The sequence below is a fragment of the Berghia stephanieae genome, chromosome 5, assembly GCF_034508935.2.
Source record: "Berghia stephanieae isolate SIO BIC M18660-M18661 chromosome 5, UCSD_Bste_1.3, whole genome shotgun sequence".
Lineage (NCBI taxonomy): Eukaryota > Metazoa > Mollusca > Gastropoda > Nudibranchia > Aeolidiidae > Berghia > Berghia stephanieae.
Window position 1 is genome coordinate 8,971,985 of NC_088364.1, and position 17,500 is coordinate 8,989,484.

Here is a 17,500-nt window from a genome sequence, read left to right on the forward strand (position 1 = left end):
TGGGTATTCCAGTCTTCCCTTGGAATAGACCCTAGAGATAAATTTCCCTAGGTGATGAATAAAGGTAATTTTATTATTTATTTCTGATGGAAAATATAGTATTTTCTGATCTACAACAAGCATCACAACGTCAAATGCCCGATTAGGCGTCAAGTAAAAATAGAAATAGGCTTTAACAGTCGTGACGTCACTTCCCTCGTAATAACACATTGCAACTTAGTAACTGGTTCCAAACTATCGGAACAATGGTGGACGCCCTTATGAAATACTTCTCAAACATAGAAGTGTATCCAGAGGAGAAAAAACATTACAAATATGATCATGTTTTGACTTTTATACAATCTGATCACGTGACATGTGAAAAAGTTCTAGCCAGCGTGAAGAATGAAAATTCCCGATTTTATTTATTTAGAACCAAGCTGCTCGGTGCTGGGCGGACGTGACATCAAACTATTGACTTCCGTTCTAATGCAGCAAATAACAAGTTCAATAACATTGTGTTATTCCCCCCCCCCCCCCCCCCCCCCCCCTCAACCCCCATCCCCAATATGATGAAACCATTGGTCCCCATTGCGCCATCTTTTGAAATACCTCATTATTTTGTCACGTCTAAAAATAGATCAGCGCTGAGTAAAATCATCATCATCATATATTGGGCGATGACAGTGCCACATTCCGACAAACCACAATTTCCTTCGGTTTTTTTTGGTTGTTGTTGTTTATTTGTTTGATTGTGTGTTTCTTTTTTTTTTCTTATTTTCCGGGGGGGGGGGGGGGGGAGGAGGACAGGAAACGTTTAGATACTTCATCACATCAATCAATGGCCCTCTAGTTGTTTGATCAAGTAGAAATTTATGTTTGAGGATTATTTCAGACATGTCGTGATGACGGTGGTCCTATTTTTAGGCATGAGAAAATTGTTCTATTTCCCAAGATGGCGCAATGGTGGCCATTCGTTTCATCAGTCTGGGAAGGAAGTAGCCATAATAATATATGTACATATAATTGGCTGACGCTATAGATAGTATGCGCTTGTCTGAGAAGGTCAAAACATTGCCATCCGGAAATATAATGGACCAACACACAAAACTATGTGTAACCTTGACCGTTTATAGTCTGGTTAATACAGTTTAGTGAGAGCTACTCATAAACGCGGATGGCAAAGTACAGCAACAAAGGCTTGAGTGACGTAGTTTGATGGCCTAAATTATGAGAAAAAAGGATTTGTCACGTCTGTGTTGTCCATAATTGGATTCAGTTGTCTGATGTCACGCCGCCCGGCAACGGCGGCCATCTTGGTTCTTTATACAAATAAAATCATTACTTTTTATTCTTCATGCTGGCTAGAACTTTTCATATGTCTTGTGATCAGAATGTGTAAAAGTCAAAACATGATCAAATTTATGGGTTTTTTCCAGTCTGGATACACTTTTATGCTCGCCGGAGAAATATTTCATACGGCTTCCGCCATTGTTCCGATAGTTTAGAGCCAGTGTTGCTAAGTTACCGTGCGTCATTAGGAAGAAAGTGACATTGCGACTGTTGAAGAGTATTGATCAATAATGACTTAGCGTTTATATATAGCGCTATATCCACTCATAAACGGTGTAGCCCTTATGTTGCCAAAAGAAGCAACATGGCAGCACAAATTGAATGTGCCTAGATGGAAAAATAATCAGTGCGTGTTTTTATTCTAAATAGAGTATAAAACTTTCAGTAATATACACATTACAGTAGGCACCTACCAACAAGATTTAGATTGCAATATGACTAATGACCTCGAGCACATGGAAAGTTAATATAGATCATGCCCATTGTAGAACTGGCTACAGAGGTATCAACCTGCTGATCTGAAAATAATAGTTTACAATTTTCCAAAGGAAATTCAGAAACGTAAACAGCGGATTTCATGCTTACCAAATAAGCTAAACTTTAAGGATGTTACTGAACATATGGGAATTTGTGGTCAACATTGGCCTGATAACCCAAAGATGGTTCGTGGAGGATGATATTTTGTTCCAGTTGACCCACATTCTGTTTTTCATAATGTACCCCAATTCGTGTATAGATAGTATGCGCTTGGCTAAGAAGCTCACAAAATTTCCATCCGGAAGTGTAACCAGCCAACACACAAAACTATATGTAACCATGAACGGTTATAAATAGTCTGGTTAATACAGTTTAGTGAGAAGTACTCATAAACGCGGATGGCAAAAAAAAACAATAACAAAGACCTGAGTGGCGTCAACTTTGAACTATCTATAGATAGAACGAAGTTGACGTCACTCAGGTCTTTGTTATTGTTTTTGCCATCCGCGTTTATGAGTAATTCTCACGAAACTGTATTAATCAGACTATAAACGTTCAAGGTTACATAGTTTTGTGTGTTGGTCCGTTATACTTCCGGATGGCAATGTTGTGAGCTTCTTAGCCAAGCGCATACTATCTACACCAAGCTCGTCACAAACTCAACATCGGAGGACTACAAAAGCCACTGCTGCCTCTCGAGCTGTTGATTTGGATGAGATGTCAGATTTCAAGGAGTCTGATTCATTTCAGTATGATTCTTTTCATGACAAATTTTGTTGTGAAGTTGGACATTGTGGTGCTCTTTTCACTCTTCCGTCCGGATCAGGTGATTCATATAATATTTTATTGAGAGGACAGGTCCAATTCACTGGGTCGGGGCGCTTAGCTTACAAAGGACTTAAATCGGGACTCAAACCAAGGATCTTTAACTATAATATATCTGCTGCTCTTTTCATTCTGGAGAGAAAAAAACCCGCTCCTTCAAATATCGATCGAATAAATGATCCCCATCTTGTTAAAAAAAATTAATAATAATAATAATAATAATAATAATAATAATAATAATAATAATAATAATAATAATAATAATAATAATAATAATAATAATCAAATCTTGGTAGTTTTAGCAAGATGGGGGGGGGAGGCGAGGGGGGGGGGGGGTATTTTAAGTCATCGATATTAATTTGAGGACCGCATTTTCTAGCCAAAAATGTCAAATATATGTCTTTTTCAAAAGTACGGCGGAAAGGCTAAGAAGACAACCTTGTTACACCCCCTCCCCCCCCCCCACCACCCCCGAATCCCCACCCCCACATGCCATCACGCCCCCCCCCCCCCCTCTCTCTCTCTCTCTCTCAATGTATGACCTGACCAGATTCTATTTACAACCATGACAAGCACATTCCTCGTGACCGATGGTGTGGTTATAATTCGTTATACAAATATGTACTTATATCACGTGTACTTATCAGATCGTGACTTGTAACCGACGTGTAGTTATTCTACAGGTCTGATAACCTAAATTGGTACGGGCTCATTGTTGTAATGGAACTAGTCTCGACCCAACGGTAAAAAAAATAATGTCCATTTTTTAAAAAATGGTGCTTTATATAGCGCAATATCCACTAAATGTGCTCAAAGCGCTTTACAAGTGGTCCCTGGTCAACAGCAACATTTAACATGTAGGACGGGAGACGACGCTTGTTAGGCGATATTACAATTTTTCGGACAAAGACAACGCTGTTAACGGCCAGGTACTCATTTTACACCTGAGTACGGTGAGAGAATGTGAGTAAAGAATCTTTGCCAATAACTCATCTATGCGCCGAGCACGAGGCTCGAACCCAGGACCTTCCGATCCGAAAGCAAGTGTCATACCACTAGACCACATAGCCATTACAAACCCATACTTGCGTTTGGTTATCACATACATGAAAACATTGTCCACGCCAGATTATTCTCATGAAAGAAAACGTATTTCTTCTCCATAATATCACAACGATTATAAATCATCAACCAAATTGGAAGGAAAAAAAAATGACATCCAGCTCTTTGTTATTGTTTTAACTCTCTCCTTACCAGCTATTTTTAGAATTTTACCCAAAACTTCATACTCACCCAACACAAAAATAGATTTTTCAAATATATTAGTAACGAGTGTATTCTATATTTTGTTAAGAAAAATGAGTTCTGAAACACATTGTCGAGTTTTTATGGCTTTAAATATAACAAAATGAAATCAGAATAAAAAATATTGTCGACTGCATCGTAACGAATGTGACGATTTTCCTATGGGTGGTAAGGAGAGGGTTAAAGATAAGTTGGCTCCTAAATCCTTGGAAGTGTGTATGTAACCAGTCCTTTGGAATAGGTTACATATTATTGTATCATAAAATTGGCATACTATTTTAGTAGCTGGATCTATAAATAGTATGCGCTTGGCTAAGACGCTCAGAATATTGCTATCCGGGACTATAACAGACCAACACACAAAGCTTTGTGTAACCTTGAGCTTTATAGTCTAATTAATACAGTTAAGTGAGAATTAAGTCATAAATGTGGGTGGCAAATTAACCCCCAAAAACAATAACAAATACACGAGTGACGTCAACGTCATTCTATCTATAAATTCAATATCCAGCACCTGCTTCATCCGGATATAGATAGTATGCGCTTGGCTAAGAAGTTCACAACATTGCCATCCGGAAGTATAACGGATCAACACACAAAACTATGTGTAACCTTAAACGTTTATAGTCTGATTAATACAGTTTAATGAGAACTACTCATAAACGCGGATGGCAAAAAACAATAACAAAGACCCGAGTGACGTCAACTTCATACTATCAATAACACCGCATAGAGACGTTCATTAAAATCTTATAATTTTGACTAATAACAATTGGAAATGTAATGGAAGCTTCATATTTTTAAAACAAAGACAGATAAGGTGGACGTTTTGAGTTTTCCCCTTTATCAACAAAACACGATGAAGTAAACACTAAGAACGAAAGAGAGGGAGAGAGAGAGAGAGAGAGAGAGAGAGAGAGAGAGAGAGAGAGAGAGTGGGGCGGGGGGGGGAGGAGGTTTGTATGGCGCAATATGTCATATTTCCTGTCCCATCATTGTTTTGTTTACTCACTTCATATTGAATTGGGTGTGTATTTGAGATACTATGCCAATACTACCGTACTCTTGGGGGAATAAAACATATTTGAAAATTTGGCCAGAAATCTTATCGATCAATTTAAATGACTCTCGTCTTGACAAAAACTCTCAAATCTGAGGCTTTATTAAAGACTTCGCGAAGTCCCAAGTTTGAGAGTTTTTGTCAAGACGAGGGTCATTTAAATCGATCGACAATTGAAGGACGAATTTTCTGGCCAAATATTCAAATATGTTTTTTTTCTTTTTCTTTTTTTGTCAGAGTACGGCAGAAAAGGTAGTTTTGTATTTGAGACTATGCAAGAATGAAAGGTCGTTGCGTGTTTGAGACTATGCCAGAATGAAAGGTCGTTGTGTTTGAGACTATGCCAGAATGAAAGGTCGTTGTGTGTTTGAGACTATGCCAGAATGAAAGGTCGTTGTGTGTCTGAGACTATGCCAGAATGAAAGGTTGTTGTGTGTTTGAGACTATGCCAGAATGAAAGGTCGTTGTGTGTTTGAGACTATGCCAGAATGAAAGGTCGTTGTGTGTTTGAGACTATGCCAGAATGAAAGGTCATTGTGTGTTTGAGACTATGCCAGAATGAAAGGTCGTTGTGTGTCTGAGACTATGCCAGAATGAAAGGTTGTTGTGTGTTTGAGACTATGCCAGAATGAAAGGTCGTTGTGTGTTTGAGACTATGCCAGAATGAAAGGTCGTTGTGTGTTTGAGACTATGCCAGAATGAAAGGTCATTGTGTGTTTGAGACTATGCCAGAATGAAAGGTCGTTGTGTGTTTGAGACTATGCCAGAATGAAAGGTTGTTGTGTGTTTGAGACTATGCCAGAATGAAAGGTTGTTGTGTGTTTGAGACTATTCCAGTTTGTGTTTGAGACTATTGCAGAATGAAAGGTCGTTGTGTTTGAGACTATGCCAGAATGAAAGGTAGTTGTGTGTTTGAGACTATGCCAAAATGAAAGGTCATGTTGTAACAGAATTAGTCACAGACATTCCCTGATACGAGAATACGCATCTATATCTATACATTATGTTGTACATTCCGGTACTACCCTACTCTGGAAAGAATAACACGTTTTAATATTATTTGGACCAGAAAACTCGCCCTTCATTAATATCGATCGATTAGACCTAGTCCCAGGTTTGAGAGTTTTGTTGGGGTTTTTCTGTGTGTGTTAGTTTTTTGTTGTTTTAAAAAAATTCTTTTGTGTGTGTGTGTGTGTGTGTGTATGTGTGTGTATGTGTGTGTGTGTTTTGTTTGATTTTTTTTTTTTTGTTTTTGTTTTTGTTTTTGTTTTTGTTTTTTGTCCCAAAGGTTAGAGTCAACTCCAATCTGTCGCTATTTGTAGGACGAATTTTCTAGACAAAATCGTTAACTCAATTCTTTCCCACTGAGTACGTTTGCACGGTCTAATCCCAGAAGCAAAGGGCTGGATGACGTCATCACTGTCCAGTCTATAGTGTTCGTTACACTCCACAACAAATAACACTGACGTCTTTAAGACTTTGAAATAAACACATCAATAGAATAGAAACAAAGCCCTTGCTATGCATGGGTCTCTGCCATTATTCCAACAGTCTATTGTCCTAGAACAATCAGGCATTGGGGATCAGAAATGTTATCGGACGTCTCAAAACGGTAAGAGGCTGATCGTGTTGTTCAAATTGGATCGTATTGTCATAAATATGTTTTGACATACTTGACTTATTGCCGATCGCTTCCTTATCTTCGGACTGGGACGTTTGTTTGTTTTGTTCGTTTTTTTTTTATTTTTTGTTTTTGGGGGGTTTTTTTGTTTTGTTTTTAAAGGCTTTACGGCGCTTACAATACATTAAGATCATATCAGCACCAGTAAAAAGGAAGAAAATGGGATAGTAAAAAGTTCGAGAAAACAATTAAAGCACCCAAGAAAAGGTAAGACATAGGGGAATAGGAAACAGATGTGGATTCCAAGAGCATACTATCAAAGGCATTTAGTTTGAGATCACCTAAAAGTCTCATCCATACACAAGCACAGGCCCCACTAAGAGGAATACACTCAAATGTTTTACAAACCATATATAATTCGTAAACAAAACATAATACAGTGCATAACAGAGAGATGATTTACAAGGAAAAAAATATATCATCTCTCAAAACTAACTATACATTTGACTGTTTTCCTGTCAGCCAGGGTATCCAGCCATGACCAGGATAAAACCAAATAAACTCATTCCAAGACAAAGACAGGAAGCATGTTGGAAAACAGATACAAGGGAATAGAAGACACAGTAAGTACCTCCCTGCTCGCTGTGCTGGCGTCTTTAGGTTTTGAAGCAAACGCATCAATAGAATAGAAACAAAGCCCTTGCTATGCATGGGTCTCTGCCATTATTCCAACAGTCTATTGTCCTGGAAACAATCGGGCATTGGGATTTAGAGGTGTTATCGGTCGTCTTAAACATGAGCTTTTATATAGCGCAATATCCACAGCGCTGATCAGCAGCAACACGTAACATGTAGAACGATACATGACGCCTGTTAGGCGATATTACCATTTGTTTTCGACAGAGACAACGCTAGAAACGGGCAGGTACTCATTTTATACCCGAGTACGGTGGGAGATTGTGAGTAAAGAGTCTTTTCCAAGGACTCAACTATGCGCCGAACGAGGCTCGAACCCAGGGCCTTCCGATCCGAAAGCGAGTGTCATACCAGAAGACCGCATAGCCGCACTGAAAACGGTAGGGGGCTGATCGCGTTGTTCAAATTGCCCTTCCGCCATGACATCATAAGATATCGTCGTCTAGGCATTCCACGAAGGAATATAAATAGTTCATTAAACAAGATGCCGGATGTCAACAGGAATAACCCATGTTAATTAAATTGAAATTTTAATGAAAATTATAGGGGGTTAATAATCTTGCCCAAGGAAGAAAATTAAAGTGCCTGAAAGCGGGTCTCGAACCCGTGACCTTCCGGGCCACAGTGCAATGCCGTAACCACTCGGCCACTTCACCCCCTGAAATTCGGTCGACATGTACAAATTGGATCATATAATAATAATAATAATAATAATAATAATAATAATAATAATAATAATGACGATGATGATGATGATGATGATGATGATGATGATGATGATGATGATGATAATGATGATAATAATAATAATAATAATAGTAATAATAATGACGATGATGATGATGATGATGATAATGATGATGATGATGATGATGATGATGATGATGATGATGATGATGATGATGGTGATGATGATGATGATGATGATGATGATGATGATGATGATGATGATGATGATGATGATGATGATAATGATGATGATGATGATGATGATGATGATGATGATGATGATGATGATGATGATGATGATGATGATAATGATGATGCTGATGATGATGATGATGATGATGATGATGATGATGATGATGATGGTGATGATGATAATAATAATAATAATAGTAATAATAATGACGATGATGTTGATGATGATGATGATGATGATGATGATGATGATGATGATGATGATGATGATGATGATGATAATAATTCAGAATGGACATCGATCGACGTGGACATGTTTTGCAGGTCTGATCACCCAATTAGTTGTGGGCTCATTGTTGCAATGGAAATACTTTCAAAGTCTAAACCAAATACTGTCCAGTACAAAAATGAATGGTAAAGCAGGCCCATTAACTGTGTTCGGCTATCAGACGCGCGTGTAAGTACACTTTTGACTATTCGATTTATCAGAGGATTGCAATGCGGATTTACAAAGAAGGAATCGTGCTTCGTGACCCTAACACGGATGTGTAAAAAGTGTACTTAACTCAAATCTTATCCTATCTGTTAACATGACCACATGTTGTGTTATGTATCTGTTTATGACGTTTTTAACGACAAGACTTGTATGAGAACAGGAACCAAATTCATGCATTAAAATCCTTAACATGGTGCATGTCGTGATAAGAAGGGCGTGGAGATGATTTAATTTTTTTAATTTTTAAAAAAGTTATATAGATAGTTCGAAGATGACGTCACTCGGTATTTGTTATTGTTTTTTGCCATCCGCGTTTATGAGTAATGCTCACTGAACTGTATTAACATGACTATAAATGTTCATGGATACACACAGTTTGTGTGTTGGTCCGTTTTACTTCCGGATCGCAATGTTATGAGCTTCTTAGCCAAGGGCATACTATCTATAGCGCAATAATAACCAAAAAAGCGTGCGGCTATGTGGTCTAGTGGTATGACACTCGCTTTCGGATCGGAAGGTTCTTGGTTCGATCGAGCCTCGCGCTCGGCGCATAGTTGAGTCCTTGGAAAAGACACTTTACTCACATTCTCTCACCGTACTCAGGTGTAAAATGAGTACCTGGCCATTAACAGCGTTGTCTTTGTCCGAAAAATTGTAATATCGCCTAATAGGCGTTATGTCCCGTCCTACATGTTAAATGTTACTGTTGACCAGGGACCCCTTGTAAAGCGCTTTGAGCACATTTAGTGGATATTGCGCTATATAAAAGCTCAATTTTTATTTATTTTTTTCCAAAAAGCGTGCTCAAAGCCCATTCGTTACAAGGGGTCCCCTAGCCAACAGCAACATTGAACACGTAGGACGAGACATAAGGCGATATTACAGAGGAGGTCGGGAACCCCACCCAGCGTTTGCGTTTACGAAGTATGTCTGAAACATTACCAATCTTCAGGTCGCGGGTGGTTGGATGGGAGCATCACCCTTGAATCATATACCTATGATGTTCGCATGGGTGTACGATCCGATAGTGATGTCGTTTCTTCTTCTCTTTACTAGCCTATCCTGCTTCTTTGGTTTGTGATTGTATTTTTGACAGGGGATATTTTTTTTCTGTAAATCTTCTGCCTGTTTGTTCTTGGTTATTTATAATTTAGCTTATGATATCTTTAGGTTATGATTTTGATTTACATTTGTACTATTTTTGTTAGATTGCTTGTTTTTTTTTTTTGTTTCAGCGGTCTCTCATATAACCGCAATTGTGTTGGAAGAGACCTAAAGCAACAAACAAACAAAGAAACAAAAAATCTCCAGGTCATGATAATATTATGTTAATCTTCATTTTAAAGGATGCTTGTTGATTTCTAAGTACCAAGTACCGCTGGGTTTGTTTGTTTGTTTTTTTTTTATTTTAAAGTGTTCTTGGCCGTTATCGTAAGTACTTGAGAGTGAAGATATTTTAACTTCATAACGGATGCGCGCGTCCTAGACTTTATGGAAAATGGTACTTGGAAGTGCTTTGTTAGCCATAAAAAATAATTAAAGAATTGAGATATTATATAGATAGGGCAATATCCAATAAACGTGCTCGAAGCGCTATAAATTCTAAATTAAATTGAGCTTTATATAGCGCAATATCCACTAAATGTGCTCAAAGCGCTTTGCAAGGGGTCCCTGGTCAACAGCAACATTTAACATGGAGGACGGGACATGGCGTCTGTTAGGCGATACTACAATTTTTCGGACAAGGACAACGCTGTTAACGACCAGGTACTCGATTTACACCTGAGTACGGTGAGAGAATGTGAGTAAAGAGCCTTTTCCAAGGACTCAACTATGCGCCGAACGCGAGGCTCGAACCCAGGACCATCCGATCCGAAAGCGAGTGTCATACCACTAGACCACATAGCCGCACAAAGGGTCCGGACGAATAGGAGCACGTGACATATAAAACGTGATATGACGCCTGTTTGGCGATTTTACAATTTTTTTTTCCCGTAAGAGACAACTCTGGAAACGGTGACTTATCGCCTCAAAACGGTATTATATCAAGGTGAATTAGAGGCTAAAAAATAGAATATTGAAGCTACGCGTTTAGGTAAAACACTCACACAATTCGCCAGCCGGATATGGCATACAAACACGCAAAACTGCGTGCAACCTTGAACATGTATAATAAGTAGTTTGATTAATAGAATTTGATGAGAACTATTCACCAAGATGACTGTATAAAAACAATAACATAGAGCCGAGTGACGTCAATTCTGTTCCTTCCATACATCCATGAGCATGAAACGTCTGCAGCTCTAGATACGAGCTATCGGATCATTCTTTTATCACGTAGGAAACATGTAGATGATGAGATTTGAGTATAAAGTCAAAATTAAAACAACTAGAAAGCTTAAGAAATAACTTAGAAAAGTAATTGGAGCATGCACTCATGTTGATAGCGATAAGGAATGAGGTGAGTAGAAAAGTGCCAGAAGACAATGTAGAAAACGGTAGGGGCTGCCTGAAGCCGGTGATCGTAAAATACTAACGAAAGAGTGAAAATGGAGAGGATTCGTATGGGAACAAAACAGACAATGGACGTTTCGGGTACAAACCCTTCGTCAGCACAACAGTACACAAATAAACGTGGACAACAAATAAAATATAATGAAAAATTTTTCATTTTATTTTATTTGTTTTCCACGTTTATTTGTCTATTGTTGTGCTGACGAAGGGTTTGTACCCGAAACGTCCATTGTCTGTTTTGTTCCCATACGAATCCTCTCCATTTTCACTCTTTCGTTAGTAGAAGACAATGTAGAATTTAAAAGAAAAAATTCTCGGCGATGGGGACTCGAACCCACGACCTGACCAGGCGGAGTTGTCGTACCAGTAAGGTCGTGAATTCGAGGCCCCATCCGCGAAGTTTTTTTTTAAATTCTCTAGTTTTCTGGTACTTTTCTACTCCCTTCATTTCTTCTTGTTGGTAAGAAACAAACATCCAGTCTCTTCAATACAGGCAATAAAATAAATTTCATTTAATTTGCATATCGTAAGCTAAAAATTGTATTTTACGCAACTAGGTTCGTCTTTAGACATAATAATAATAACAATAATAATAATAATAATAATAATAATAATAATAATAATAATAATAATAATAATAATGATGATGATGATGATGATGATGATGATGATGATGATGATGATGATGATGATGATGATGATGATGATGATGATGATGATGATGATAATAATAATAATAATAATAATAATAATGATGATGATGATGATGATGATGATGATGATGATGATGATGATGATGATGATGATGATGATGATGATGATGATGTTGATGATAATAATAATAATAATAATAATAATAATAATAATAATAATAATAATAATAATAATAATAATAATAAAATTGATTTATATTGCGCCCCATAATGCTCTAGGAGCATAACAATAATGCCGTTTAGACACGATATGTCATAATTATATAGCCAGAAATAATATAACAACCTGACAACTCCAGTTACTCCAGTTTGACATGACCAAAATATTCTATTGGTAATGATAAAAATCAATGTCGCATGATGCTAGTTGAGCGATGAAGTCAGAACGGGAAATCCCGCTGGGACTTGTGTCTTACGTTGCACCATATTTATAAATAGACTATTATTAATTTATTTTTTTTAAAGGGTTTTACGGCGCTTGCAACACATTTAGGTTATATCAGCGCCAGTAAAAAGGAAGAAAATGGGATAGTAAAAAGTTCTAGAATTACAATTAAAGCACCCAAGAAAAAGTAATAGAAAGGGGAACTAAGAACAAATAGGGATCAGGTGTAGATTCCAAGAGCACACCACCAATGTACTTAGTTTGAGGTCACTTAAAATATGACCTAGCAGAGAGAACGTCAACATAGCATTGCCCATGCTTATCTCTTATCAACTGAGAAAATATCTATCGTTTGATTATGAGATATCACTTTTAAAATGTTATCACTTACATACTTTTATAAAATAAAAATATTATAACTTATAGATAGTATGCAGATGACGTCACTCAGGTCTTTGTTATTGTTTTTTGCCATCCGCGTATATGAGTAATGCTCACTGAACTGTATTAACCCGACTATAAACGTACATGGATACACACAGTTTTGTGTGTTGGTCGGTTATACTTCCGGATGGCAATGTTATGAGCTTCTTAGCCTATAAAAAGTTTATATTGCGGACAATATTTTGCGTCATTTAAAACATTTTTTTTTAGATTTCCGTTACAACAATGGGCCCATAAGGAATTGGGTTATCAGACCTGCATATAAGTGCACGTCGACTGGCATTTTCGGGAACCAATAGCTCTTTGTTTACGTCATTCAGTCGTCGCCACGTCATGTTCCAAAAATAAGCTTAGCTGAAAAAAGGTAAATAACAAATTTTAAACTTAAAATAAAATAGAATCATAACACGCCCATCGTTTCTTTATTCCTTTTAACATACGGGCCAGATAGAAAAACGAATAAACAACAACAACAACAACAACAACAACAACTTGAGCATTTATATAGATAGTATGCAGATGACGTCACTCAGGCCTTTGTTATTGTTTTTGCCATCCGCGTTTGTGAGTTGTTCTCACTAAACTGTATCAACCAGACTATAAAAGTTCATGGTTACACAGAGTTTGTGTGTTGGTCCGTTAAACTTTCGGATGGCAATGTTGTGAACTTCTTTACCAAGTGCAAACTATCTATAGATAGAATGCGCTTGGCCAAGGAGTTCACAACATTGCCATCCGGAAGTATAACGGACCAACACACAAACTCTGTGTAACCATGAACTTTTATAGTCTGGTTAATACAGTTAGTGAGAACAACTCACAAACGCGGATGGCAAAAACAATAACAAAGGCCTGAGTGACGTCATCTGCATACTATCTATAGTGCAAAACCCTCTGTTTTAATCTGCACCTCCGATCACGAAGCTGCGCGTTAACCTTCAATCTGAAACTAGAACATCCACACCGTGCAGGAAGACAAGGCAGCGTGCTAACCTACACCAAATAGATAGTAATGTGAAATTGAATGTAAGCTTCAATTTAATTACAAAAACATATCAAATGAACGTTTCGGGTTTCCGCTTTATCAACAAAACAGGATGAATGAAACACCACAGATGAATGAGATAATGTGGTGTTTCATTCATCCTGTTTTGTTGATAAATGGGAAACCCGAAACGTTCATTTGATCTGTTTTTGTAATTAAATTGAAGCTTACATTCAATTTCACATTACTATCTATTTGGTGTAGGTTAGCACGCTGCCTTGTCTTCCTGCACGGTGTAGATGTTCTAGTTTTAGATTGAAGGTTAACGCGCAGCTTAGTGATCGGAGAAGCAGATTTAAACAGACCCTTAAGACAAATTTCCCCTATGGGATGACTAAAGGAAATTGTATTTATTTTCTATTTTATCTTATCATGAACATCAAATTGCATCCTGTCCCACGCCTATCGCCTCGTAGTGGCTCCATTAAGTGTCCGAAAGCTAACATATTAAGTGGACTTACTAATTTAATAAGTCCTTGGGAAGATGTTTGAATTTTTGAAGTCTTTATATTAACAGAAAAAAAAAGAAAATAGGATTGGAGATTTCTTGTGCTTAAGGAAAATCAAGAGCGTCTCTAATCTTTCGATTTATCTGTCCAATTTCTGATTGTAGAGATTGGTAACAAAGCTTTTAAGTACACTTCATAATTAAAAAAATAAAATCAATAAGTAAATTTCCTTTATTCATTCCTAAGGGGAAATATGTCTTTCGTGTCTATTCCAAGGGAAGACTGGAATAAGCCAGGCGTCAGCCGCAGTGCGGCGCCGCAAACTGAGCTAGGGCGAGGTGAATTAATAACTCAAGGTCACAAAAACGAGGCAGGTAGTCGAATTCGGTACCTTCTGGGTTCGAAGCAAAGACCGTACCGCTGAGCCACGCTGCCCCTAATCTTTCCCATCTTTAGGGAAACTGATTATCTAAATAAAGTTCCTGATGGAGAAAACATGTTGGAATAAAATCAAATGAAGGTGACGTAACTTAGCTCATTTATTGTTTATAGACCGATATTTGGGTGATTAGTTCTCATTGAATCAAAATTCAATTGTGAATAGAAACTTCAATGTTGCGCATAGTTTAGTGTGTTGATACATCTGATCTGGCGGGCAGAACTGATGAGTATTTACTTTGTTTTCGTTTTTGTTTTTAAGGGTGTTACACACTTATGGCGCTTGTAACACACTAAGGTCATAATAGCCCAAGTAAAAAGGAAGAAGATGGAATAGTTTAAAAAATAGAATTACTATTAAAACACCAAGAAAAAGTAAAACAAAGGGGAATTGATTCAAATAGGGAACAGATATAAATTCCGAGAGTAATATAATATAATATAATAATAATAATATAATAGTACTTTATTGCATCCCCAAAAAAGGAAATTTTTTTGTACAGACGTGTTATAATTTACACAATAAGATAAAAAATACAATGGAAATAGGATGTATATATAAAAAAGGAGCGGCTCCATAACCAGAGCTGCGCTTTATAATATGAATAATTTCAACACTGTAAAATAGTTAAAACTGTCACTATAAATTGAAAATTGAAAAGATGACAAAACAAATAAATTAATAAATTATTATTTACATTTTTATTTTACATATACCATTAGTGTACTTAGTTTGAGGTCAGCCAAATGTCTCATTTTGACACAAGCACATGATACCTTAGGATCTCCGTCAAGTGTTGTAAAGGCCAAATTTAAGTGGACTCGCCAATTGTAGCTACTCCTCGGGAAAGTCAAATATCAGAAAATGCAAATTCTTTACTAGAAAAACGAAATTAACATTGGATATTCCCGGTGATTGTTCCCTTGTCAAGCGCTCTGAGCACGTTTAGAGGATATTGCTCTATAATATTATAAAAGCTCAATTCTTAAAAAAATAATAATAAGGTGAAGTTGAATATAAGCTTCAATTTAATTACAAAAACAGATCAAATAAACATTTCGGGTTTCCCCTTTATAAACAAAACAGGATGATTGAAACACCACAGATGAATGAGATGATGTGGTAGTGGCCAAAAAAGAAAAAGAGAAAAGAAAAAGAACAAGAACAAGAGAACGTTCCAGTTTTTACGAGTTATCTGACTCGTGTTACTTGACCTTTCGGGATTTTGTTGTTGTTTTGGGTTTGTTTTTTGTTGTTTTTTTTTTTGTTTTGTTTTTTTTTGGGGGGGGGGGGGAGTTTAAGGTTTTACAGCGCTTGTGACACATTTAGGTGATTTCAGTGACAGTAAAAAGATAGAAAATGGGATATTTTTTAAAAAGTTGTATAGATTTACAATTAACAGCACACAAGAAAAAGTAAGACAATGGGGATTGGTTCATAAAGGAAACAGATGTAGATTCCAAGAGCACACTATCAGTGTACTTAGTTTCAGATCACTTAAAAGTCTCATCCAAACTCAAGCACAGGATCTCTCTAAGAGGAACACACTCAAATTTTTACAAACCATTATTAATTTAAAACCAAAAAAATGTAAGAGCACATAACAGAGAAAATATTTACAATGAAAAAAACTATAGCTATAAATTTGACTGCTTCCCACACAGTCAAAAACTCTGGCCAGGGCTAGGACAAAACCAAATAATCTCATTCATTCCAAAACAAAGACATAAAGCAAGATGGAAAATATATATTATATGGTGGGTAAAAGAAGACAGGCACAGAAAGTGACCTCCCTGCTCATATATGGGAGGTCAGGAATCCCAACCCATCCAGCCAACCAGGTTTATTTGTGCGGCTATGTGGTCTTGTGGTATGACACTCGCTTCCGGATCAGAAGGTCCTGGGTTCGAGCCTCGCGCTCGGCGCATAGTTGAGTCCTTGGAAAAGGCTCTTTACTCACCTTCTCTCACCGTACTCGGGTGTAAAATGAATACATGGCCGTTAACAGCGTTGTCTTTGTCCGAAAATTGTAATATCGCCTAACAGGCGTCATGTCCCGTCCTGCATGTTAAATGTTGCTGTTGACCAGGGACCCCTTGTAAAGCCCTTTAAGCACATTTAGTGGATATTGCGCTATATAAAGCCCAATATTTTTAATTTTTATTTACTATCCATCTGTTTATTTCCACATCGATCTAGTGGGTCACCTGTCTAATTAAAAAAAAAAAACAAAAAAAAAACAAAAAAAAAAAAAACAGAGTGATATGAATTATGATCAGAAATAAATATAACAGCTTCAACAACAACAAAAAAGAACAAAATGCAAAACACGGGACGATTCGGCTTATCATACAATTTTCTTTAAAAGTCGATAAAATCCGGAACTCTCTACCGTCTTATTTGAGCTTTATATATATATATATATATATATATATATATATATATATATATATATATATATATATATATACATAATATATATATATACATAATATATATATATATATATCCACTAAACGTGCTCAAAGCGCTTTACAAGGGGTCCCTAGCCAACAGCAACACATAACATGGAGGACGAGACATGACGCCTGTCAGGCGGTATTACAATTTTTTGGGACAGAAACAACGCTGTTAACGGCCAGGTACTCATTTTACACCTGAGTACGGTGAGAGAATTGAGTAAAGAGCCTTCTCCAAGGACTCAACGATGCGCCGAGCGAGGCTCGACCCCAGGACCTTCCGATCTGAAAGCGAGTGTCATACCACTAGACCACATAG

The 17,500-nt window shown here is 37.1% G+C and overlaps 1 protein-coding gene and 1 long non-coding RNA gene across 8 annotated transcripts in view; one reads left to right on the forward strand and one right to left on the reverse strand.

The window, feature by feature from the left end:
• The window catches only part of LOC144972358 (uncharacterized), a 59,043-nt gene extending 58,739 nt beyond the window's left edge, over positions 1-304 (reverse strand). The window contains exon 1 of one of the 4 annotated variants that reach the window (XM_078913475.1): positions 270-304. The gene's annotated coding sequence lies outside the window, so the exon portion shown is untranslated. The other 3 variants (XM_078913474.1, XM_078913479.1, XM_078913478.1) reach the window with 3 other exon arrangements.
• Positions 1-17,500, forward strand: part of LOC144972373 (uncharacterized) — a 35,006-nt gene that overhangs the window by 7,744 nt on the left and 9,762 nt on the right. The window lies entirely within an intron of this gene.